The sequence below is a fragment of the Rhinolophus sinicus genome, chromosome 3 (genome assembly GCF_057876585.1).
Source record: "Rhinolophus sinicus isolate RSI-liver-muscle chromosome 3, RSI-T2T, whole genome shotgun sequence".
NCBI lineage: Eukaryota > Metazoa > Chordata > Mammalia > Chiroptera > Rhinolophidae > Rhinolophus > Rhinolophus sinicus.
In genome coordinates, this window is record NC_142503.1 from 80,576,243 (window position 1) to 80,603,418 (window position 27,176).

General features: G+C 36.1%; 1 long non-coding RNA gene across 1 annotated transcript in view; it reads right to left on the bottom strand.

The window, feature by feature from the left end:
* Positions 1–7,131: 7,131 nt before the first annotated feature.
* The window catches only part of LOC148758514 (uncharacterized), a 203,891-nt gene continuing 183,846 nt past the window's right edge, over positions 7,132–27,176 (bottom strand). Inside the window, exons 2-3 of the long non-coding RNA XR_016020551.1 lie at positions 7,582–7,640; positions 7,132–7,409 (exon numbers count right to left, since the gene is read on the bottom strand). This is a non-coding gene — a long non-coding RNA (uncharacterized LOC148758514). The remainder of the gene's footprint in view (positions 7,410–7,581; positions 7,641–27,176) is intronic.

The window sequence follows — 27,176 nt, forward strand, 5'->3', positions numbered from 1 at the left end:
ATGAAAAGATAAATCATACACTTGGAGAAGATTTTTGCCAACCACATATTGAACAAAAAAGTAGTAGCTAGATTATATAATTAACTCCCCAAACTCAATAGTAATGTTGGGATGGTTTTTTCCAGCAGGCCCCCCACTAAGAGCTCCAGAGCTGTCTCCAGCAGGCACTATAGTTAGAGGCCTCTCTGTCAAAACAATGTTGAACGATCACAGCTGTTAGGGACGGACCTCCCGGTACCCTGGCCAGATTTAACCAATCCTAAGCGTCGCAATAGCAATAGCGCAAATCCCCCCAAACCTGGAGGCCTAACCCTATAAAACAAAGCTCCTGACCCCTGTAAGTGTTCAGGTTTTTGGGAACAATCCCGCTGAGCCTGCCAGCATAATAAAGCTGTGTTATCCCTGATCTCTGCGTGCCACTTGAGTCTCTCGGTCCTCGTCATTTCTCCACAACAGTAAGAAAAAAATTCAATTAAAAAATGAGCAAAAGACATAAAGAGACATTTCAATGAAGAAGATCAAGATTGCAAACAAGCCATGAAAAGATGTTCCACTTCCTCATAATCAGGGAAATGAAAATGAAAACCACAGTGAGATAGCAGTACCTTTTAGAATGTCTAACATAAAAGAAAATAAAAAATAAATTAAAAAATTGGTAGCAACAGCAAATCCTGGCAAGATTGCAGAGAAACTGGATCTCTCATACATTACTGGTACAAACGTAAAGGCACTCTGAAAGACAGTTTAGCAAGTTATTTTCAAATTAACACTCAATTACCATATGATCTAGCAATTATACACTTAGGCATTTATCCTAGAGAAATGAAAACTTATATCCACATGAAAGCTTGCACATGAATGCACATAGTAGCTCTACTTGTAATAGCCAAGAACTGGAATCAGGTATCACTCGACCAGTGACTAGTTAAGCAAATGGTGGTGTAGCCATAATATGGAAGCCTACTAAGCAATAAAAGGAATGAACTATTGATACACACAGCAACTTGGATGAATCTCAAAGGCATTATAAGTACTGACAAAAGCCAGCCTCAGAAAGATACATATTGTATGATTATATTTATATAATATTTTTTTAAAATGACAACATTCTAGAAATGGAGGTTAGGGGAGTAGGGGGAGGTAGGTTTGGTTATAAAAATGCAACACAGCATCTTGTGGTGATGGAACTTGATTCTGGTGGTGAAGACACAAATCTACACATGTGATAAAAATCATACAGAACTAAACACATACAGAAGTACAAGGAAAACTGGGGAAATCTGAATTCACTGGGTGGATTATATCAACATCAATATCATGATAGTGAAATTATACTTCAATTTAATAAAATATTCCCACTGGTGTGAACCAAGTAAGGTTGTATGACAACTCTGTATTCTTTTTCTGACAACTGCCTAAAATTACCTCAATGAAAAATTTCGGTTAAATAATAAAAACAGAAGGCTGCAAAAATTTTCAGAAACAAGAAAAAATATCTAGGAAATTAGATTAGACATGTGATATCAAAAAATTAAAACAAAATATCAACAGAAAAATTGAAGTTAAAAATGGGGGGGGGGAATAAAGGAATTCACAGTTCTATTCAGGAGGTCAAAAATCCAAATAGAATGAAATGAGTGTAGAAAGAGTGAACAGAAAAAATCAGAGGGAATATTAAAGACATAATATGTTTTAAAAAAATTACCAGCTGAAGAACTCAGTTTCCAGAATTCTGATGCAAAAAAGTACAGAACAATGAGTAAAATTACCAGCAACAAGGCACACCATGTTGAATTTTCAGAAACACAAAGAATAGAGTCAGGATTCTACAATAGTTTACACTGAGAAAAATTAGTCACTATGAAAGACTGGGAATCAAAACATCATAATTCTCATTTAGAAGTTAAAAAACAAGTCATAATGTACAAAATTCCAAAAGGAAATGATTTGCAGTCTAGAATTCTACATCTAGTTAGATGATCAATGAAATATAAGGGTACAATAAAGTCATTTTTAGACATCTGACATCTCAAAAAGTTTAACCTGTGGTGCAACCTTTTTTTTTTTTTTTTTTAAGGAAACTACTAGAGAATATGCTGTACTGAGATAATAAGCAAAAATAAGTCACAGTGATCTAAAACATATGACCCATTATGAAAAAAAAAAAATAACAGTGTGTGTAGGGGACGAGTAAAAGGAATCCACAGGTTGCTCAGAACCCACCAAAGAAGAAAGATTCCAATCCAGATTTGAGCAGGAGAATGAAACACTCTGGAAAGATCTCTCCAAGACAAAAATTAAAGAGTTTAACTGGTGTGTTTAACCACAGTGAGAGGCTTACAGTTCTAACAGAATTCGGGGATTAATTAGTGATACATAGAGATAGCATAAGCAAATGCTGACTAATACCTTTTGCTCCACTACATGACTGAGAACTGAATAATATAGACGTAGCCATAATAATGTAATCCCTATATCGTTGTCCAAACAAAACAAACAAAAGACATAACTATATTGGGAGGCTGGAGGGAGGTAAAGTATAAGATGAGAATATGGGGGTTGGTGGGAGGAAGGTCATGGTAATATGCCAAAGCATCATCTTTCATAGTTAGCAATCAGTAAAAATAGCTGCAACTAAAACACTGTTACATAGCAATATAAATATATTTTAAATTTGAATGTAAACAGAATAGATAGCTGGAAGTGTTAGAAATTAAGGCCTCTGGGACATGTGAGGAGGGATAGAGTAAGAACTATTTTTAATTATCAGCCCTTTAGCACCATCTTTATTTTTAATCATCTATATGTCTTACTTTAATAGCACGATAAGTTAAAAATAAACACAATGTAAATAAATTTAAAAATTTACAAAACACACAAAAAATTAAAATTACTCCTCTAATCTTGCCACCCAGAGGGCACCACAGCTAATACGTGGCTCTGTTTTCTAACTGGAGTAAATTTAGAAAAAAGAAATAGCTGTTTCAAACAAACACAAACGATTCAGTTATAGAATCTAAAATCTTCCTTTGGAAAATAGTCTTAATCTTCAAGCACTCTTAGGAAAACACTAACATTACAATTGACATTGCAGTTGACACTGGGGATATCTTGGCAGGAACTGAACTGAGTAGCTTGGAAAGGAAACACCCACAGCTGTCCCTGCCTGTATGTATCCAAATTGGACCATGAAACAAGAGAAAAACAGAGGACTCACTAATTGAGAATGATAATCAACAATCTACCTTAGGATCATGTTTGTGGATGTTTACTCAGTTTGATTAAGCCTCCAAACCCTCAGTGCTAAGCTTGAAGCAATATTTCACATGCCTGCTATTTCTCTCCAATGGAGTCTTATGATTTATGCTCTTAAGTCTTTTAAATTCAAAAATATTATTTATGTATATAATAACCAGTTACTTTTACATCATATCTTTCAAATGTTCTAATTACTATAATATTCCATCTACACAAATAACAAGTCTCACCATAGAAATTTCATCCTATTTTATAAGTCATTTATAAAGATACTGCCTGCACTTTTGTTCAGTTGACCATTAATTTAAAGTGCAGTTAAAATGTCCCATTTTTTTTTCCTTTAACAGAATTTTGTCACTTCCTTGCCATTAGCTAAAGAATAACCTAACTTACTTGCTAGCCTTGGGTTTAAAATGTTAATTTTGGTACTTAATGTTCCCATCAGTGACCCTTAATGTGGAAACAGTCCCTGTCTAACAGAGCAGATATTTCCATTTAGAAAAGGCAACTTTATTACAGACTTCTGGGCTTTCAGACCATTTCTAAAGATTTCCCATAGTCCTAAGAATGAAAATGTGTTTTTAACAATACAAACTCAACAAAATGTGGGAAGATTAGACTGAACATTTTTCTGCTTGTTAGATTTGTGTTTGATTGATGCTCAGGGCTATTGTGTAAATTTCCATAATTTATGCAAACAATGGTAAGTCAATCACACAACAGAAAAAATCTTTAATAATACAATAAGTTCTCTTGAACACCAGGGATTTGGCACCAATTTTTTGTTTTTCATTTTTTGTAACTGGAGATATAAATATACAGTTAAAGATAAGTATATAAGCACACATGGATTAATATTTCCAATTATTAGAAATACACTCTATCATCCCAGAATGTCTATCCTGTGATAAAATGATAAGCTATTGGTCTGTGGGACTAAAGATACAGACAGGGATTGGGAAGTAGGTAAGTATCATCAATCCACAAGCTATTCCACTTAGTAGAGGCATGGTTTAAAAATTGTACCTAGAAAAACTTTAACCAGAACAGAAGACTTTTATCACAAAAGTCCTATATTCAGAATACTTTTATTAGTTTCTATCATAAATCATATTTTGATTACATTTTGAATACATACAACTCTAACCAATTTGAGAGGTCTAGATATAACTTTTCAAGTTTGTAGGCTGGGAACATGTTATACCTTTGGAGAGATTTGCAACACACCAGGGGTCACATAATGTCTATACCTACCTCTGTGCAATTTTTTTTTTTATTGCCTACCTAGCTGAGAGAGATAAAAATAAAGCTCAGTAGACGTTTCCCTGATCAAAAACCCAGAGTGGTACTACAAGGCTGCAGCAAAGGTTTCCATACAAGGGCTCTTTCCTATTAAATAAAGTCCTCAGGCAACCAACCTCACAGAGGCTTTCTCATACACCCTGTAGAAATATACTGTTAGGCTTTTCCTGTTGTTTTTGTTCATTCTGGGGGCGTGGGGGGCAATTAACTGGCTTAAAATTACCACCTTTATACCCACAAATGTCTCTCTTTTTGCCTCCAGACCACCATAGCCACTTGCTGATTCAACACACACACCTCAAATTCAACATACCCTTCACATTTAACTCAATCCTGGCCCTCTCCCTGTGTCTACTGTCTTAGTAAACGGCAGTCTCTGAAGTAGAAACCTAGGAGTCATAGCGATTTCTTCATTTCCCAAAACACCCACACCAAATTAAATCCATCGACGATGCCATTTTCTTGCTCATTACCCAAGTCCAGAACGCCACTCTGTCTCATGTGGGAAATTACAATGGGCTTCTAATTGTCCCTTTTTGCTTGAAAGGCCTTCAATAGCTTCTGATTGTTCCTAAGAAAACGTCTAAAACACTAATAAAAACGAATAGCTTTTGTGTGATCTGGGACTTGCTTACCTCTCCAGCCTCATATGGTACCACTCGAACCTACTCTGTTTCCAGCACAGTACCCTCCTTTGTGTTCCTGTATTGTGCTAAGCTTACACTTTCCACAAGCTGACCTCTTGCCCCCAGAGCTGTAGTGAATCTCTTCTCCTTCCCTCCCCTACCATGTGAGCTAGTTTTATATATTCTTAGGTGCTCATTAGACCACACGCCATCATCTTGTCCCTTCAGAAGAGATGTAGCTCTCATGTTTATGCTCTGAGATCCTTTAGTCTTCCTTCTCAGAACCTCTACTTAGTTGACGTTTTTTATTTGTCTAAGGTCTCTGTTTTCCATTAGACCTTTACTATAAAGTACTAGAGAGAATATTGTAGGCTTTGCTGAACATACAGTCTATTTAACTATTCAACTTCCCCTTGTAGTAAGACAGTACCCACAGACCATAAGTGAACAGACGGATGTGGCTGTGTTGCAGCAGCCTTTTGGCCATAATTTGCCCATCCTTTCATTAGATGTTATGAACTCCATGCAGGTACTGGGCTTGTTTTGTATTGTTGACTGTTGTATCTCAGTACTCATTGCAATACCTGGTATACAATAAGAATTTAGTATATATTTATCAGATGAATGAATGAGTCAATCAATGAATACAATTGTGGATCAACGTTAATCTGTTATGAGGGTATAAGTATGTCGCCACGCAGCAGCCTACCTGTTGTCTCCTCGTACCTGCCCCTAAAGAAAGGAGAGTCTGTGAGACGGATCCTTTCAGGGACTTTGCTTCACCCTTGTACTTGCACCTTATGTCTCCCTGTTTGGCCCCAGAAAGATGGCTGGTCAGCCAATGACGAGTAAGATTCCCCACAGGGGGGACAACTCAAGCCAGGCGCAGTCTAGTGGGGACCAACAGGAGAACCCACGGGGTTGATAGAGGTGGGCACAGCCCCCCACCTTCCCCAGGGATAAGGAATGCCTCTGCCTCTGTGGCTGCATTCCTTCCCATAACTTGCAAGGGAAGAGATTCAATGATGTGCTCTCCATCTATTCATATGCATATAGGTTTGTCCCTTGGGGAAGTACATGCATCCTGAGACTTAGGGTTCAGCTGCCTGCAGGCAAGGGTGATTGGCTTGAATCACCCTTTTCCTATTATGATGTATGGGATTCACAGATCGAGATTGACAAGCTTTATCTCCTTTACTTCCTCACCTAACTAATAAAAGCTAATGCGTAGGCCGATTAGGCGCCCAGCCCAGTCCTTGAGGCTCCAGGTCCCGTGGCCCCACTTAAACTCTATTCATGGTGACTGTCCTTTCTTAACCCTGCACCGCCCTGCTCGCTCCCCACAACCCTCGTTGCAAGGGACGGGACATAGTATATTTTGAGTTATGTTTCTACTCTACAAGAATTAAAAAGTAATTGTTATATTATAACTATGTATGGTGTCAGATAGCTACTAGACTTACCAGGGTAATCACTTCGTAAGTTATGTAAATGTTTAATCACTATACTGTGCACCTGATACTAATGTTATATATCAATTGCAACTGAAAAATAAAAATTAAAAATTAAAAAGTAAAAAAGGAAGGAATTCTGACACGTGCCACAACAAAATACATGAACCTTGAGGATGTATGTTAAGGGAAATGAACCAATCACAAAAGGACAAATGCTGGATAATCAAACTTATATGATGCCGCTGGCATAGTCATATTCGCAGAGATGGATGGCAGACGGTGGTTACAAGAGGGTGGGAGGAGAAGGGAATGCGAAGTTAGTGTTTCAGTTTTGCGAGATGAAAAGACTTCTGGAGATGGGTGGTGGAGATGATTGCACATCAGTGTAAATATTAATACCACTGAACGGTACACTGAAAATTATTAAGGTGGTCAGTTTTATATTACATGTATATTAACACATTTTTTTTTTTTTTTTCAGTTAAAAAAAAATTTACCTGTGGCTGCCCAAAAGATGCAGTGACACTGACACCCATCTGGAAGGACACATGCTGGACATCCCTTGGGGCCTGGAGTTTGGGCAGCAAAACTCCACCCACTACCTACCAAATATACAGGGACTTACCTGGGGTGGCTCCAGGGGAAGCTGTGAGTCATAGCCTGGGGGGTGCTATACTGCAACTGTTTCTGCATCTATGGACAGGGCAGAGGGTGGAAGTCCAGGAAGGCCCTGGTCCAGTATGCTTCCACTGGGTGTTAGAAGTGTCACCTGGAGGAAGCCCAAAATAAGCATAGATCAACTGCAGGACTCCTGCCCCCAAGAGTCAAAGATGCAGCCCCAGAGCTCAGGAGAAAGAACCTTCTCCTTCGTGGTTCAATGGAGTGTGATCCTGGGATCCCAGTCAAAGGCTTTTGGAGGAAAAGCCCAATAAGTGACTCACCTGTCCTGGGACTGTATCACTTGCTGACTTTCGGAGGATTCGGTCAGGCAATGGTCAAGCTGCAGGACAGACAGACACATCAGATCATTCACACAATAACCCAGTGGCCACTTTGCCCAAACATCAAAGTCCATGGGCACCTTATGCACATACCCTCCTCACAAATACACAATGTTACTCAACCCCAAATGATAGCTCCTACTAAGATACCCTAACACCCACCCTGGTCACCCTCATCCCATCCAGCCCCTTCCATAAACATATCTGAAGACACCAGCCATAGCAAAAGTCCACTACGATGGGATGTACATAATGACGTGATTCCCTCACACGGACTGCAGTGCCTGTTCTGCTGCTAATGGCCCTCTCCTTGGTGGGCTGTGAAGTAGCAAGTGGCCCTACCGGGAAGCCCCACGTAGTAAGCTCCACCTGTGGCCTGTCAGACCTGAGGGCAGCCTCCAGCCCACAGCCAGCAAGCAACCCAATCCCTCAGTCCTACAACTGCAAGAAACTGAATTCTGCCAACAACCTGAGTAACACTGGAAAGCACAGCCTCCCCTCATGGAACCTCAGATAAGGTAACAATCTCAGCCAAAATCCTGGTTGCAGTCTAGTGGGACCCAAATCAGAGGAACCACGTATGTCATGCCCCGATTCCTGACTGTAGAAGCTATAAGACAGTCATAAACATGTATTGCCACTAGGTTTGTGGTAATATTGCTACACAGCAAGGAATGAATAACACACAACCTTTACAAAAGCAGGTTCTGTGTCTTCTAGTTATTTGTACGGAGGAAGCTTTGATGTTGGGGAGGGTTAGTTCATAATAAAATTTCATCAAAATGAAAAATAAAAGTAATAATTTGACAAAGGAGGTTGCTGTGAAATGATCTAGTGATTATTCAGATTTGCTCTTGATATGCCTGGTAATCTCAGAAAAACTTAAATCACAGAAGGTTAATTTAGTGATTAGTGATTAGTGAAAGTGCCTGTACTTGTCCAGAAGGTCCTTTTAACAGTGCAGCGTGTTATAGAAAAATAGGAACTAAAAGAGAGAAAACATGTTCCAATATTCTATTTTCACCAAGAAGGAAAGCTGACAGGAGCCACTAAAGGAATCTTCTTTCTTAAACAGTAATTCTAAAAAGAACAGCTATAACTAAGAATCATAAACACATTCACTCCAAAGGATGGCTAAAAACTTTACTAGTAGCCAATCAGGCACTTAAGCTTCACTGAAAAAGACTCCCTCCCCCCTGGAAGTCCCATCTTGACTGGGCATTCCAGTCAAGATGATGAATTGAGTAAACATAGGCATAGCCCTCTCTTTTCACTTAAGGATGTTTGGGGACTATATATGCCCAAACTGGAGGACAAAGAAGGAAAATATCCCTGTATCAGAAATCCAGCAAGAATTGAAGCTATGAGAACGAAGGGGGAAGGGGATTAGATATGTGCCCTTGGGACTGAAGTTTTAAGCCAATTTTAAAAGACAGTAGACTCAGGAGGTCTTATCACTAGAATCAGAGAAATAGCACTGGGCTTCCTATTAAAGCTGGGTCCTAGGAAAGGGCTATTCGTTAAGTGAATGGTGACTCAAAATTTTCTTTTCAGCAGCCAAGTTCTAGCATCCTAAAACAAATTGCTTACTGAGAACATGTGTAGAAAAAGAGAACACCCTACCTATGCCAAATAAAAACCATAAGCACACACATTGATCAATGGGGAGAGATGGGGGGCTGAATTGAACCCACCTTTCAGTTACAGAATTCTTGAACTCAGAATCAAATCTAAAATATAAATATTGGTTCAGAACTTATGAAACCTATAAAATCACCTAAAAAGGAATGAGGAGATTCTCCAACATACAGTTATAGAAGAAAAATATACATTAAAAATACAAAGTAAACTCCATAGCATCAATAAACTAGCGAATTTACAATTAAAAGAACGAGCATATGGAACAATCTGAAAGGGATTTTAAAAATAAGCATATTTCAAGAGGGCAAAAATAGAATCCACAAAAGGGGGATATTATGAAAGAATGGCAGACAAATGCAAAAAATTATCAAAAAAGATAATATATAAAATATAGTTATTGAAATAAAACATTCAATAACTAAAACTGTAGAGATGTTCAAGAATAAATTACTATAATAAAATAAATCATGAGTCTTTCAAGAATAGAAGAAAGTTATAAAGAGATAAAAAGTATGAAAAAGAAGATAAGAAACAGAAAATCAGTAGAAATTCCAAAAAGAAATAATAGTGAGAATAGGAAAAAATGTATACAGATAGTAACAGGATAAAATTTTATGATAGAAAATATAATTCTTTAGACTAAAACATTCCCTGAATTCAAAAGATGATTTTTCTAAAAATTTTCACTTATACATAAAATCTATTAGCAAAAAATTCTTAACATTCTGCACATGGGGAACAAAGTCATTACGTGGAAACTGGTACCAGTGGACCAGACCCATCAGAATGAACACAGTCCTAATACAAACGGTAACAGACTACTATTCATAAAAAACAGAAATGACAATAGAATAATAATATTGCCAAAGTACCAAGGAAATATGTTTATCAAGTTAAAATATCAATCAATAAGCATGAAAATAAAATGAAGACATTTTTAGACATAAGGTATTCGAATTGGTACACACAAATGAGCAATGAAAGGATTACTAAAAGGTATGTTTCAGAAAGAATAAAAATAATTCTACAAATAGAGGTTGGAGGAAAAAAGTAAGAGTGTGAAAATGAAATTCTACCAAATATTGAGGAAAGGAATGATAGCAATTCCCTACAATCTTCTCCAGAAAATGGAAGCCGAAAGACTACTTCCTAAGTCATTCTATTGGGCCAGCATTACCCTAATTCCTAAAACAGACAAGGACATTACAAGAAAGGAAAACTACAAACCAATATCTCTCATGAACACAAATGCAAAAATCTTCAATGAAATATTAGCAAATTAAATCTCACAATGTTAAAAAAAAAAAAAAAAAAATTATACAGCATGACCAAATGGGATTTATCCCAGGCATGCAAAGCCAGTTCAACTTTCAAAAATCAATTAATATAATCCATCGTATCAACTGGCTCAAGAAGAAAAATCATGCAATCCTATCAATAGACATATAAAAAGTATTGAACAAAATCCAATACCCATCCATGATAAAAACAATCAGAAAACAAGGAGTAGAGGGGACCTTCCTCAAATTGATAAAGAATATCTACAAAAAATTGACAGCGGATATCATACTAACTGCTGAGAAAGTAGATAGATGCTTTCTTTATAAAATCAGGAACTAGACACAGATATTCTCTCTCACCATTCCTATTCAACACTGTGCTGTAATTCAATGGAGAAAAGATGATCTTTTCAATAAACGAACTTAAAAATAAATGTAAACAATAAACTTTAAATCTATTTAGAATAAAGTAGACTACAAGAACACAGGTGGGAAAGTATTTCTTAAAGACTATTTAAAAAGCACATACTGTGAAAAAATAATAAACTTGATTACATTAAAATCACTTCTAGACATCAAAGTTCACTATAAGCAAGGTGAAAACAGAAGTGATGGACACAACAGGATTACAACATGTATTAGAGCGAAAGGATAAGTATCCGACTCCTCAGTTCAGAGTTGACACATTTAGATTTTCTGGTGACATTCATAATCTGATCTGTACCACATGCCATCTGAAAGCTACTGGAGCCATGAGATGAGCCAAACTCTTCAAACAAAGCTTGTTCTTTCAATAATATTCAAGTAATTTGTGGTATCTTCTAAAAGGTAACATTGACATTAAAAATTCCTCTCTAAAGCTGGCCTGAGACCACTGGGAGAAAGAAAGTTCTAGAAGAGAGAGATGGCGGTGGCTGTTAATTGGACCCCTCTTCATCACTGATGTGATTCAAATCCTGGCAAAATAGAATTAGCTCTGTCCCAGGGTGAGTAGAAGGAACCAGAAACTATTTTGCTCTTGTTTTTGGAGTTGGACCATAATTATCACTGCCTTTTCTACAGCGTTACTGTATCTACTTGAAATAGTTTTATCACTATCCTAATAAATTGATATACAGGAAAAAAAAGTCCCATTCATATCAGTAAATTCCATTCTTGTGGTTTCTCAGGCCAAAAACACTGAGTTATTCTTTACTCCTCTAAATTCCAGAATTTGTAAAGAACCCGTACAAATCAATAATAAGAAAAATAGTCAGTCAGAAAAGAGGACAGCAGAATTTTTTCCTTGCACTTTTAGTCTCAGTATCAAAGAAATTACTGGAGTATGGACTCACTAACCACAGGAAAGAGATGAAAAGTGGAAACCAGAACAGCCAATAAATTATGAAAAGTCATCCAATCTCACTAATTATTGAAGAAATTAATTATTAACATAATCACATTCCACTTAATTTGATACTCATATGATTTCACTCGTATGTGGGATGTAAAACTGAAACCATCAAATGAACAAGACAAACAAACAAGCAAAAACTCATAGACACAGACAACAGTTTAGTGGTTAGCAGAGGATAAGGAGAGGGGGTTGGTAGAAGAGGGTAAAAGAGGTGAAATAGTATATGGTGAAGGAAGGAGAACTGACTCTGGGTGGGAAACACAACACAATATATAAATGATGTATTATGTAATTGTACACTTGAAACCTATATAATTTTATTAATCCATGTCACCCCAATACATTTAATAAAAAAAGATATATCTAATAATATCAAGTATTGGGAAGATTTGGAAAAAGAATGGTCTTCTTAGATGCAGCTAGCAGGATCATGAATTTATACAGTCACTTAGAGGATAATTTGGTAATCACTAGTGAATTTAAGTACGTGTATATCACACAGCTCAATTCAGCAATTGCACTTCTGAATACATACCTAACAGAACACATGTATACAGAGATACATACTCAAAGAAGTATTTATTTTTTAATAGCAGAATCAAGGGGACTACCTAAGTGTTCACAAGCAGAGAAATGGATAAAGACATTCATATGATAGGGAACAATCTCAGGATGGAATATTATAAAGCAAATAGAATATGGGAATATGTCTCAAAAACATAATGCTGCAAGACATAGAATGATCTATATTTATCTTTGAAGTGGTAGTTAAAAATACATCAAAATATTACTCTTAGACTATTTGTGAATGCATACCTATGTGTGTAAAACGGAACAAAAGGATAAATACTAAATGTATGATATTGGTAGCTTCTGGGTTTGGAAGAATAATAGGAATGTAGGTGTTGGAAAAAAGGCAAGGGTGGTCATATCTGTAATATTGGTATTATAATGATCCCATTCAATTAAAAGCATCTACAAATAAAAGAACTATTATCCATTACTAATTCTAGGTGCTGGATATGTCATTTTTTGTAATTCTTTGTACATTAAATTCCTCAAAAGATAAACGTAATACCTTCTCTAAATAAATTTGCTTTTACATTCACTGAGCCTGTGAACTAACTGTCCCTGACCTTTAAGAAGTTCTCCTTCTCTTTCTTACATTACATAGTTATTTTTAGGTGTACTTATTTTCCTATAGATAACAGGTAAAAACACAATACAGTGAATATTAAAGGTGAAATCTGAAACACAATAAGGTAAATATTAAATAATTTACAATTACTGCTGTGAACCACCAATTAGGTGTGAACCACCGCTTAGGTAAGGGAGAGAGAGGAAAGAAAGGAGGGAGGGAGAAGGGAGATCTGTCCTATAATGTATCTATATATTGGGATATGAAAGGGCTGTTTCTTCTCCCTGAGCATGGAGTTTTCAAGGACAGAATAAGTTTTTTTCTTGCCCTTTTAGTCTCAATATTAAAGAAATTATTGAAGAGAGTGTACTCACTAACCACAAGAAATGGTTGTGCTATGCTTCTTCCCCCTCCTCGCCTTTCCCCCGGGTTCAGGATCTATATGCACTCAGCATTATTTTGCAGAGACGGACCCAGAAACCACAGATGGGAGGAGACTCAAAAGAGTAGGATGAGCAATAATGGTTGCAATTTAAAATATGTGATCAATCAGATCCCACTGTTCCCTGGGGTTGAGAATAAGCTTCTCCAGGCACTACCTGGTGTCCACAAACTGGGTTAATTTCAGGAAGTTTTCTGTCAGTATAAAGGCTGAAAAACCAGGTTGAAAATCATTGCTAATATCACTAACTCTCGCCTCCCTGGGTTCAGTTTTTTCCTTTATAATGGCAATTAGGTAAGTTACACTCAGTCTGCAATGTATTCTCAAAATGACAAGATGTGGGTTTTACATTTTGCTTCTGTTATTATGTTATGATATGAGGCTTACCATTTCATTGATATAGATAGATAGATAGATAGATAGATAGATAGATAGATAGATAGATAGATAGATGATTGATAGATAGATAGATAGATAGATAGATAGAAACAATGTCTGCTTATACACACATGTGTGCATATATATGTATGTGTGTGTATGAGTATGTACAAGTGTGTATACATGTATTATAAAATGGATGTAATGATAGTTGATATGTCTTCTTTAATAGATCATTATAACAACAAAATTAAGTAATAGACATTAAAATTCTAAGGAACTATATTGAAATATTAGTATTGTTGGCTTGGTTTTCTAGTATAAAATTTGGTCTTGGATAATACTCACTAACTGGAAATATTTTAAAGACAAACACCGGTCTTTCCATTTAAAAAAAAAAAAAAAAGTTTTATTTTTAAGCTCAAGTAGACTAATATTGAATACATAAAATAAATAAAATAAAAAATGTTTTATTTTTATCAGCATTTTTCTTGCCAAGCACTTCGGAGAACTTTCTTTTACATTTGATTTCTGCTTTTTCATGTGACTGCAGAAAGTTTCATATTTTCATGGTTCTCTATATTTTCCTCACTTCTTTCCTCCCTACCTTTTTTATTTTCTCTCCTGCTTTAACAATATGTGTGCTTAGCTATAGGAGATACTGAGCATACTTTTCTTCCAGCAGATTTCCTAGAATAAAAATGGCAGTCTTCAGGACTCCTGAAACAAGATGCAATTCATGGTAAAATTATTTGCAATAGTATAAAAAAATGTGTTTTATTTGAACACCTATAGCCTTCCTTTATGTAACCCTCTTTTCTTTCCCTTACTTTCTATCACAAATCAACTCTTCGGAATAGGTCTGATAAGTTCATTGATGGACATAATGTTAAAAAATACATAAAAGTGATTAATATATGCTCACTGCAAGGGTTGACTGATTGGTTGCTTATATTCACCCACTGTAGTAACTTAAGAATGATTCTGAGCTTGTATTCATGCTCAGAAGGATAGTAAGTCATGAGTGACAAATAACTTCTTTCATGGGCACTGGCTAAAGTCAACCTCTCCCAACAGTGTTTGCATTTCAAGATAGAAATAAACAGTGCATTAGAGTCCAACTAGCTGATGGAAAAGATATTTGGTAGCAAATAATTTTCTTAGGTTCTCCTGTTCTGCAGTTACATTTTGGATGAGCTTTATGGTCCATAGTGATAGTTGATATTTTGGTGTTATTTTAGTAGGAAAAAACCTTGTCATTATATTTTAAACTATTTAAGCCACACTGGATATGGAAACAGAACCTCTACCAAAAGTCTAGTATAATTGCTGGAATTCTCACTGAGATTTAGAACTCAAGTACAGACAAGAATAACATATAAATAGTCTATGATTGTAAGTGCAAAAATATAGCCACAAGAACACCAGAGATAGACTTTTTAAAAAAATAAATTTGGGGCAGGAAAAGCCCTCCAGAATATACTTAAAGGACAATAAATGAGAAAAACTGATGAAGCAATTAATAAAAACTTTAAGTTTCTGAAAAGTGAGCTGTAAAATGAACCCAATTAGAAAAAATGGACAAAATATGTGAATAGATAAGTATCAAAAAATACACAATGACCAATGGACAATAAAAATGTGTCTAACTCACGAGTTGAACACATTGGATTAAAATAGCAATGAAATGTCAATCTTTTTAATCTTTACAAATCCAGTAAATAACAAATTCCAATGTTGACTCTGATGTAGAAAACTGGGTCACTCTCATAAACTCCTGGTGAGATTGCAAATTAGTATTATTTTTTTCCTAAAGGGCAACATGAAAGTATGCATCCAAATTACAATATGTATATTCTCTGAATTTTATCTGAAATGAAATCACATACAAGGGCAAAGGTGTGTGTGTGTGTGTGTGTGTGTGTGTGTGTGTGTGTATGTGTGTGTGTGATCACTTACTGCAATACTGTTCACATGAGAACACGTGGGTCATAACTGTCCAACAGCAGCTGTGGGTGGGTTAAAAATTAATCATAGTACTTTTATATGATGGGATATCATTGCAGCCAATACAACGAATAAGAAATGGACATGAAAAGATATTCACGATGTGGGTTTAATAAACTGTCAGTTTGTAGTTTACTATATATAGTGTATGTTATGTTTGTAAATTAATCAAAATGATTTGGTAAAATATATGCAAATATATACATGTCAGTAATGATTGTCTCTGAGGAGTGAAGTTATGAGGACTGAGAGAGAATTACGTTTTTTATGTCACATAGCTTTGGATTGTCAGAACTTTTATATCAGACCTTCATACTTCTATATTTTAAAGTATATCTCCATTTTGAAAATATTATTAGTAGGAGAGGACAAAAGCAGATGACCTAAATGAGAAAACAAACCCAGGAACAATTGAAAGCTGGCTTAACAGCATTCTCATTTCATGCATGTAAATGAAATATCAGAATCTATTTCCCATACTAGTATATGTCTTCTCATTAACATTCAACAACCCTTTGCTTCTTGAGATTCCTCAATTCTCTTCCTTTGCTTTTCACTAGATGTCATTATTCCACCCTCTCTCCCAGTGCTTAGCAGATCTGTCCTCAGCTGACCAGCACAGCAGCTGCCCAGTTATTTGGACAGGAACAAATAGAGCCCCCGCAGGGGAACAAACACAAGGGGCATCTCTTCTAATGCCCAGCGAGGGAGTTGCTCAATCCATTGCACTTTAGAAGTACTGGGCTTGGAGGAATTGGTGGGCTTGTCAGTAGTTCTCTGACAGGTTGGATTCCTTGAAACAGTGAGGTCATACAGTCTCTACAATGTAAATCCCAATAATTTCTGAGCACACATGACATATCCCTTATATTGCCTAGCGGATAGGAAAATTGGACTATATCTTTTGGTGATGGCTTTTTTTCTTAGAGACTCATTTTTTTTTATTCTTGTTATATTTCTAACCCTTCTTTCTATACGATATGCTACAGTTGGGTTTTTCTTGCAAAAGTTATAGCCCAAAAGTTGCTTACAAATGTGTTTCTATTCTTTTGACTTCAGATCAACAATCCTTTGAGAGTAAGCTAAAGAACTACCCACGGTTATGTTTTTAGCTTTCGCTGCACTTTAGTATAGAAGCTTGACATAAAACCCTTCAGTGAGACATGCAGGAACAGAAGGTAAAATTAGCCTTGGGAAATTTGGTCACTATTGTGAAATTAGAGAGAGCTATCATTAACAGGCAATTTTCAAAAACTGGCTAGCTATAATTTGGGCACAGTAATCATACCTCAAAGTGAATGTATCTGTAAAAAACATATATGGATATAATTACATACTTGCAGATTAATGAAAACGTGGATAGGGGCTGCTCTACTTAAATTTCCAACTTATATACTTTTGTACATACCAACCAAATTATATTAACTTTACTCCACAGAAAAAGCAGGTCAATACACCTACTTCCTAGCGATGGCGTCAGCATTAGATAATTTTAGAATATGTGTGGATTTGTATGTTGGTCTTTATCTGCAGAATATTTACTATGCTTGGCTTAGTCTTCAGATGCTTTGCAAAAATTATTTGCCCTACCTACCCTTGGTAACTCTTAGTAAAACAAAAATTCAGAAGATTTAAAGTTCTGCTAAGAGGATGCTTACAAGCTCAACAGAAAAACAGAGAGAGAGAGAGAGAGAGAGAGAGAGAGAGAGAGAGAGAGAGAGACACAGAGACACAGAGACAGAGACAGAGACAGAGACAGAGAGAGAGCATTTAAAACATACATGTGAACCAAAAGTGGTGAAAAAATAACAAACGCTTTCCATGTATATGGGATAAATCATTCAATAGTAAGAATGACTCTTAAGGACAGCAAGCAAACCATGGAACACGTGTGGAGCATTGTGCTTGTGCAATCAACAATAACAATATTGACACAGCCTCCCAACTGTCTTCCTTCTTCTCCATCTGCCCCCACACTACCTTCTCATTCTAAGCACAGCAGTAGAGTGAACCCTCTAAAACACAAGAACATGTCACCCCCTACTCAAAAATTCCCAATGCCTTCTTTTCTCATTCGAACATCTAATAATCTGCCTCCATCTGACCCTCTTGCCCCATCTAGTACTCCTGTCTCTCTTGCTCATTCTGCTTCATCCTCCACACTGGTCTTCTGGCTATTCCAAGAACGCATTAGGCACATTCCCAGTTTTGTGCCTTTGCATACATTTACTATCCTTGGACCAATTTCCTTCCACATACACACATGGTTCATTCCCTTACCTGCTTAAAGTTTTCCTCTGATGTCACCTTTTCATATAGGCCTTCTCTGACATCTGATTTAAACTGAAATACTCTCTCCTTCCCCCTCTAACTCAGTGTACCTTCTCCCCATTACCTGCTTTAGTCTTCTCCACAGTGCTGACCAGCATATGGTAAACTACGCATGTTTACTCATCTATTTATTTTATGTCTCCTTCCATTTGAAGTAAGTTCCCTGAGGGCGAGATTTTATCTGTCTTAATTTGTCCTGTATACCTGGCACACAGTAGATACGCAACAAATATTTGCTAAAGGGATGAGTAAATATTTGTTGACTCAATTAACTAATTAAGAATAAAGAATGAATGATAAATCAGCAAAAATGAAACTTGACTTGTGAATTGTATTTCACCAGTACAGCTATGAGATAAAGATCTATTTGGGTACCTACTGGCTTAATAGTAATTTAAGAGAAGGCTAGGGATCTATATGGAAGAGTAGGACACAGGACAAAGATGAAAGAAAGGCCGAGATCATCTAGGAAATGTTTACCAAACTTAACAGATTTTCAGAGCAGGCAAACCTATTCTATTATAGATTTCTAAAGCGTAATAAAATGTATTTACTCAAGAATAACAATATCTGAAAATATTCAGCTGAAAATCCTCAGGCTATCTTCAATGCCATTCTGTAACCCACGCCCAGTCTACCGAACATTCAACTACTACTTATCAACTCCACCATTATCCCACCAGTTCAGTCCACTATTATCTCCAACTGAGATCTGCCTTAGCATCCTAATTAGAGTCTGTGCTTCTACTTTTTCATCCTGGTAGCCTTGCTGACTCAGCAGCCAGAGTGATCACACTCAGAACAGAATTCTAAGGCCTCACCATACCTAGAAGGCTCCACATGATACAGAACTTGGCTGTACCTCTGACCTCTAACCTTTTCCCCTCTCTCGTGGCCATTCTGGTCTTCTGGCTGTTCAATACGCAAGCAAACTCATGCCTCAAGTTGTTTGCACTCCTGATTCCCTGTCTCTAGAACATTCATCCTCCAGATAGACATGTGGGTCATACCTTTACTTTATTCATCACCTCATTCATGTTTGTGTTCAAATATCACCTCCTCAGAGAAATCTTTCCTGACCACGGAATGTAAAATGATAGCCCCTCTCATTCTTTATGTCCTTCTATATTTTATTTTTATTCATAGTCCCTATTTGTCCCTATACTTTTACAGTAAAAGTAAAGTCCCTATACTTTTACTGCTGTTTACCCAATGGCCATAACTGTCCCAGGTTCAGAATAAGTAGGTGTTCAAAAACTATTTTATGGAAGGCATGAGCACTGAATGTAATGCATGGAGAGACTGAAATTGAAGTTTATTTTAGTCAGTATTCATAGGAAGAAATGAACTTAAAAAATGGATTTATAGCTTTTCAGAGCCCAACATGCTCTGTTAAAGATGTTTTCTACATTTTTAAGTTCATGATCACTTCGTGCTCTAGAGGAAACATTCAGAACCACTATAAAAATTGCTAGAGTTTTCAATTCTGGATAGTTACTGAAAATTCATATGGCAACATATCTTTTTCCTCAGTCCTAGTTCAGTCCGCATAAAACTGACTCGGTTAACACAAGCAACTGGGACAAGGCATAAAAACCTCAATTTCCAAATTAGACAGTTTTTCTCTTCTCATCTATATTTAAAAACAACCATGTTTATGACCTAAACCTCATCACTATGTTTTTAGAAACAGTGTGCATTTACTAAAGGAGAGAAATATTTAGTAGGAAATCAGTCATTGATATCCCAAAATCTGCTTATAGGGAGCATTTTCTAATCCTACATAATTTATAGAAAATGTTCAGCTAATCTCCTATTGTATTATGATTCGTTATATTTAAGGTAATAAAAAGGGAATTAAGTTTCATGTTTTCCATACTAATTTGAATCTACTTAAAGAAAAGGAACCAGAGCAACGGAATACTATACATATCTAATGTGTATTCCTTCCTCTTAAATTGCTGTTTCGCTATATTCTAACTTTTACAATAATAAAATAAATCTGTATATTCTTCCTCCCAAATCTGAATAAAAAGTTTTGTGCAAGTACTTAAGGAAACTTCTGTGACTGTAAAATGTTAAGATCTCATAAAGCATGTTTCTAAAGCAGAGACAGGAATATCTGAATATGTTTGAACTAAGGTAGAATTTAAACGATGCAGCTTCCTTAATCCTTATGCAACCTCTCTAGTCAGTGGGTGCTGCCGCTATTTTTCTATCACAAGTAGAATTTCTAATAGCTTTTTCCCACTGGAAAAGCCCTAAGACATCACTTTATAGATATCAGGTCACTGGCTGGAGTTATACTTGTATGGACTTGAATTGATAGACAGCTACATTGTAAGTAACCTCCATGTTCATTTTATATGAAATTATTGATGGTGCTTTTATGATTCCTGTTTAATACAAATGGTAAAGTATTGTCTAAATATTAAAACATTTTCTACTCCAGTTCTTTTTCTGCTTTTAACCTAATATTCTTAGTACACTGTCAAAACAACAAGGTCTGTCGTCATCCATCTTTTACAGCATGACTTCTAATAAACAGAAACAGAAACAACATGAAATCCGTAAGGCAAACATCCACTCATTTGTTTTGACTATGTTAGGATATTCTTGGAAAATCAGACTTTGATAGACAAGATTTTGACTGTAAACTTACAAACTGTGGTGAACCTGGAGGTTTCCAGAATACCACTGGCAAACGTATTTTTCAAATATTTGTAAGAGCTTAGTCGATGCCAGGACCAGTTGTAGGCATGGAGACTACACAGCTGAATGAGCTGACATTGCCTCTGCCCTCAAGGATTCCTGACCACCACTTCCTAACTTCTCTTTAGAGTGATGTATAGACTCACACATACAGAGACACACACACCTCCACGCAGGTGCTGTTTCTTGATCTTTTTCAAAGAAAATAATCGTGAAGTTTCAAAGTCACTGCCTACTGCTCTGAAAAGCAGAGGTCATGAATGTTTCATTGATATATTTCAGATGTTATCCTTCATGAATGAAGGGTTTCTATGCAACTTGATTGTGAAAATGATCTGCCTACGGGAATTCAGAGAAAAAAAGAAAACTATTTTAAGTGGGTGTTTCCTGCATGAAAAAAAGGATTATGATGGTGCATTGTCAATTTCAAACTGCAGTTTCTGAACAAGGCATGATCACAACCACAGCAATGAAAATACCATCCGTAATTCACTCTTCCTACACCGCAAAACTTGGCCTGGAACAGCACATAGTTTTGGCTACATCTACATGATTAATTTTTTGAATGCAGGAAATTACAATCATGACATTTAAAGAAATGAACACTGACGCAGACTGCCTCAACTTAGAGAAAAGAATAAGAGCAAATTTCGTCATGTTATAACACATATACAAAAAGAGGGTTTGTGTGAATGATACGGTAAAGGGCTTTCAAACGCATTTTATCCCTCTTTGATGTACATTCACAACTATTGTTGACATTAATGAGAATTATTCAAGTGTACTGAGAAACAGTAGGCCTTTTCAGTGTATGCTTGCACACTGAAGCAATAAATTCGCATACTCGCAAAGAAACCCATTTGATTTTTTTGAATTGGCACTGTTAAAATCACCAGCGCACACTGTAGGAGGCAGAGAGAAATATGGCTAACAGGGTGAAGGTTCAAGGCATTAGGTAGCTCCAGGTGTATTTCCATAAGTTGTCCCTTAATCACTCAGGACAGGAACTGGTTTCTTAACGTTTTCCTTCTTACTAAATGGGAATGATATCGACATTATATGGAAAGAGGAAGATCCACAGTATGGTCCCAGTGGCTCTTCCCTGGTTGCCTGGCAACAAACTGCAGCAGAAAGGACTGCCCATGGCCTCAGCTTCCCAGGAGACCTCCGCGTCCACCTGTACCCTGTAAGGGATCTGTCTCTGCTTGTAAGACCATTCTCATTCTTACAAAGACCTCCCCTTATGCCCACCCTACAAAGAGACAGTATAATAGGAGCAGGATGCAGCCAGAAACACGTCCGAGCGCCCCTCTGCATGAGACTATGAGAGACTGGCAGCCTCAAGCCTCCCTGACCATCTACCTTTGACTCCAGCAGATATCAGGTGACATTTGACATCATGTGACACTGCCCAAGACCTCCAGACCACTTGCCACAGAATCTTTTTGTTTAGAGAACAGTTCATTTTTCTCAGTGATTATTTTACGAGTTTATTGGATGAAATTTTGTAAGTGAGAACTTTCAGTGAAAAGCATCAGTTTTAACTTGGTTTTATACATCCTGGGAAATCACAAATTCTATCACCTACTTAATTCCTAATGAGGATGTGGGCTTCAAGGACAAGGAACATTGAAAAGAGAAATTGGGGTTAGGAATAGTGAACATAAAAATTTTAAATTAAATCTTTGGAGTAATATGTGATTTGTTTATTTTGGCTGTTAGCATCTTTGTTGGCAAATAAAACCAGAGACTGACTGCCAGGCAAGGTGTTTGAGAGAGTTTGGGGCAGAGGATGTTTTCTATCATACTTCTGAGATAAATAAAACTGTTTCAGATAAATATATCTGAACACTTTAGAAAGAATGTTTCATCAATATTCAGAACAAAGATGAAATATCAGTCAGACTTTCGGGTTTGCTACTTAATAACTCAAAATGAAAACAAGCAGCTAATCTTTGACTAAGCAGAATTCAACTGAGCAATATTTGACACTGATGCTTGAGCAGCCAGTCTGAGAAAACCAAAGCTGCAGCTCTAATCTAAAGAAATTCAGTGTATTCATTTGTTTCCGTGTGTCTTCTGGGACAGATGACTGATGGTCCTTCAGCTTCCGTTTTAAATCCCAGCATTTCACAGTAGAGTTTGATGGCAGCTTACACAGTTAGAGGGAGTTTTCTACTAGGACTACAGACTGCAATTCCACAGTTCACAAGAAGTGTAGAGAAAAGTGTTGCCACGTAAGATGACAGAATGAAAGTCTGATGGAGGTATGTGAAAACTTGCCAGAATTCATGAATCATTATTTTAATAGCTACAAAATTAAATCTTAAGACCATAGAGGGCAAAGAGTCTGGAGGTCCAAGATGGCTGATTAGTGGGGGGAGAGAGGGGAGACCATATGATTGTATATGCACTTGGATTTTTCCCCTTCCTCACTACACTCCCAAAACATTCAAAAGTATCTGCTGAAGACATTTCTAGGTTTAATACTTTAAGACTGATGGTTGCCGCTTTTGGCTCCAAGTTCTGTAGTGACAGTTATCCTCAACCATCTATACTTTCCAAAGAAGAGGTAGGAAACGACTTGCTATTAATTAGGAAGGTAGGTGCTAACAAACCATTGTTTTCTTTACTTTCCAATATCTTAATTAATAGTATTAGAATTTGCTGTAATTTCCAGTTTCCCAAGACCATAAACAGAAAATCTAAAAAATTATCACATTTGGGGGCATTTGAATCATAAAAAGCTTAGTATGTAGCCACTACTATGTTTTAGAGTCTAAAGAGACAGATAAATCTAAGTGACTCCGGCCCACATACAGTCAGATAATGACACTGGTTTATTTTATCTGGTGCAAACTTCATGTATTAGAGCTGGAAAGATTGTGGGCCGTAAGAATCAGATACAACCAAGGAGACAAACCCCACTTTGCTGCTCACTGGTTAAATAATATTGGAGATATTAGTTAACCAAAAAAGGAGTTTTTCTCATTTGTAAAATATAGATACCAATATTTCCTTCGACTAATCATTTAAAAAATGATGGGAGATAGGGATTCTGGCACTGGAATAATTGAAATCTTTCTATGCAGTACACATTCAGTAAATATTAGGTAGTACAGATTATATACTATTGGATTAATATTAGAAATGAGGAAATTGAGCCCCATTAAAGCTAAGAGAGATTGTTAATGATGGAACCAGATCAAAATCCCAGCTCCCTACTCGGGGTATAGGTCCTCTCTGTAGTATGTAGTTAGTGCATGCGTGCATGCGCGTTTAACTTGGATGACCCGGGGCTGGTACTACTTCTGCTTAGCCAAGACATTTAGCTCATCCTCAGTGCCACTTCCTCCTTTCTCGGAAGCCTTTGGACCTTTTTTTCCTCAGAAAGAAACTTGAGATCTTTTTTACTAGCAGCAATGACATTTGATCCTGTTCTGAAACACCTGTGCTTTTTTCTTACTTGGACATCTCCACAGTGGGAAACCCTCCTGTCAACAGTATAATTACTCTGCTCTACCATATTGACAAACTATGTAAGAGCAAAAGGCAGATACAGTCATATCTAATGATGATGAGAACTTACTTATATTTATTAACAGTGTCACATGTCAATGACACCAAAGTGAATAATACACTCAAGGTTTTTAGTCATGTGAGCTTAAAATCAAGAAGGGGAAGACAATAAAAGAACACAAACAATTTTGGTGAATTGTGCAAGATGTTTTGCTTCAGTAAGCCTCAGTTTCCTCATTCTTAGAATTTAGGGATTTTTTTTTATAAAATTCATCATTAGCTGGGAAAATATAATATCAATACACTATATCAAAATTTTCACTGCAGGTGCTTGAAAGAACTAAATATCAAAAGAAAACTTACATTTTTTAAATAAATCTAGGAGAATATTGTACAACCTTGTGCTTAGCAAATATCTTAAATAAGACTAGATTCTTATAAGCCAAAAAAGAAAATACAGAAATGTAGAAATATTGACATTCTCTTGTGCTTGCGTTCTCGTGTTCTCTCTCTCTCTCTCTCTCTCTCTCTTCTATACCAGGAGTGCCCCCCCCAAAAAAAAATGTATACACATGACTTGTATTCATCTTTTGTTATTGGTATATATTGAGTATTACAATTTTAATACAGCTTTTTCCTTTCTTAAAATGTATATACATTGTTTTGGCATCCTCTGTGTGTGTGTGTGTGTGTGTGTGTGTGTGTGTGTGTGTGTATAAATAAATAAATTACACACACACACACACACACATAGCCATAGACTCCATAAGCAAAATCAAAAGATAAATAAAGAAGAAAATATTTGCAAAACATATATTATCCGGAATATGCAAAAAAGCTGTAAGGCGGATAAACTACCCATTATAAAAATGGGCAAGGCTATGAAAAGCCTTATTGTTTCACGTATCAGAAAATGTAAAAGAAAACAGTAGTCAAAATAATATACACATTTTAAAAACAAGAAAGTACTAAACTCTTGTCCAATAATTTGACAATATCTTTAAAGACTGACAGCATTCAACACTGATAAAGGGTTATAAAAATAATTTCTTTCATACACTGTTGGCAAAGTTATAAATTATGACAAATTTTTGGAAAAAGTAATCTGCAAAAATATTTATTGCATACCCTTTGACCCCAAAATCCTACTCTGGGAATGCATCCAACTGCAATAAAAGTGCAAGTACTTCAAGATACATGTGTATGGATTTACAGTAGCATTATTTGTAATAGTAAAATAAATAAATAAATAAAATGGGAACAGCCCAAAGTGCACATTTATAAATGAATATTTTAATCAATTATATTATACTCATTCAGTGGAATTCTCTATGAGCTCTTGAAAAGAATAAGACAGATTTGTATGTATTAACTTGGAAAAAATATTATATTATTGTTGAAAATAGTTACCTTATAGTATATATATGATTACAATATTGTTTTTAAATATATATGAGTGTGTGTGTGTGTGTGTGTATTTTTTATTTGTATAAGCAAAGAATAGCAGAAGTTTGGCGATTTGTATAAATTAGTCCCTAAGGAATTCTATTAGCAAGGTAGGTTTAAAAGAATAAAATGACAATGTATCTGTTTACATAGGCACTCCTACACTGTTTGGATTTCTGTTACAAGTGTGTTAAGACTTTAATACTCAAACAATTAAATTAAACACACATGTAATGTGGTAAGGACTTCCTGAGCAGAGATATGTGTAGGAGGCTAATGGAGCACAGAGGAAAGAGTAATTCACTTTTAGGAGCAGTCAGGAAATTTACCAGAGAGAAAGTAGCTTTCAAGTTGAATCTTGAGAAACTATAGAAATGTAATTTTCATTGGTTTATAATTTTGGAGATATGGAATCCAGGCCTGATCCTCTCATTAACTCCAGTGATACCCATTCATAGTTTGATTCTACCTTCTAAATATCTCTCATACACACCCTTCTGCAATATCCATAGCTTTAAGCATACACACACACACACTGACAAAAAAATGTATACACATTTTAAGACAGGAAAACTGTATTAAAATTGTAATACTCAATGTATACTGATAACAAAAGATGAATACAAGTCACGTTTGACTTCTGCAATTACAAGAGGTGCTCAAAGTGGTTACCATCAGCATCCAGACACTCCTGATTATGGCGAACTACTGCTTGAGCAGCGATGACCAAACTGTCCACTATACATTTTTTTGGCACCCCTGGTGTGTGTGTGTGTGTGTGTGTGTGTGTGTGTGTGTGTGTGTGTGTGCGTGTATTCAAACTCACTCATAAGAAAAATTCAAATTAAAATGATGCATTATCTTTTCAATTCAGATTAGAAAAATGTGATCATCAATGCCAAAAAGTCTAATGATAGCAGTATTTAGTTAAGAGATGAGGAAAAAAGCACTCATATATTGTTGGTGCGTGAATATATTGATATGAATTCTATGGAGTACTATTTGGCATAATCTGTGGAATTTAAAACTTGATCCCACATTGTATCCCATGAAGATACTTACATGGGTACATAAATGCACACATTCAAGCGTATTCATGACACAACTCTTTGTCTTAGCAAAGAGTTAGAAATAATGTAAATGTCTATAAATGAGAAGTAAACTATGTCCATAACAGAATGCTATCTAATCTTAATAAGAAGACTAAGTTAGAGACATATGTACTTAAATAAATCATTGACTAGA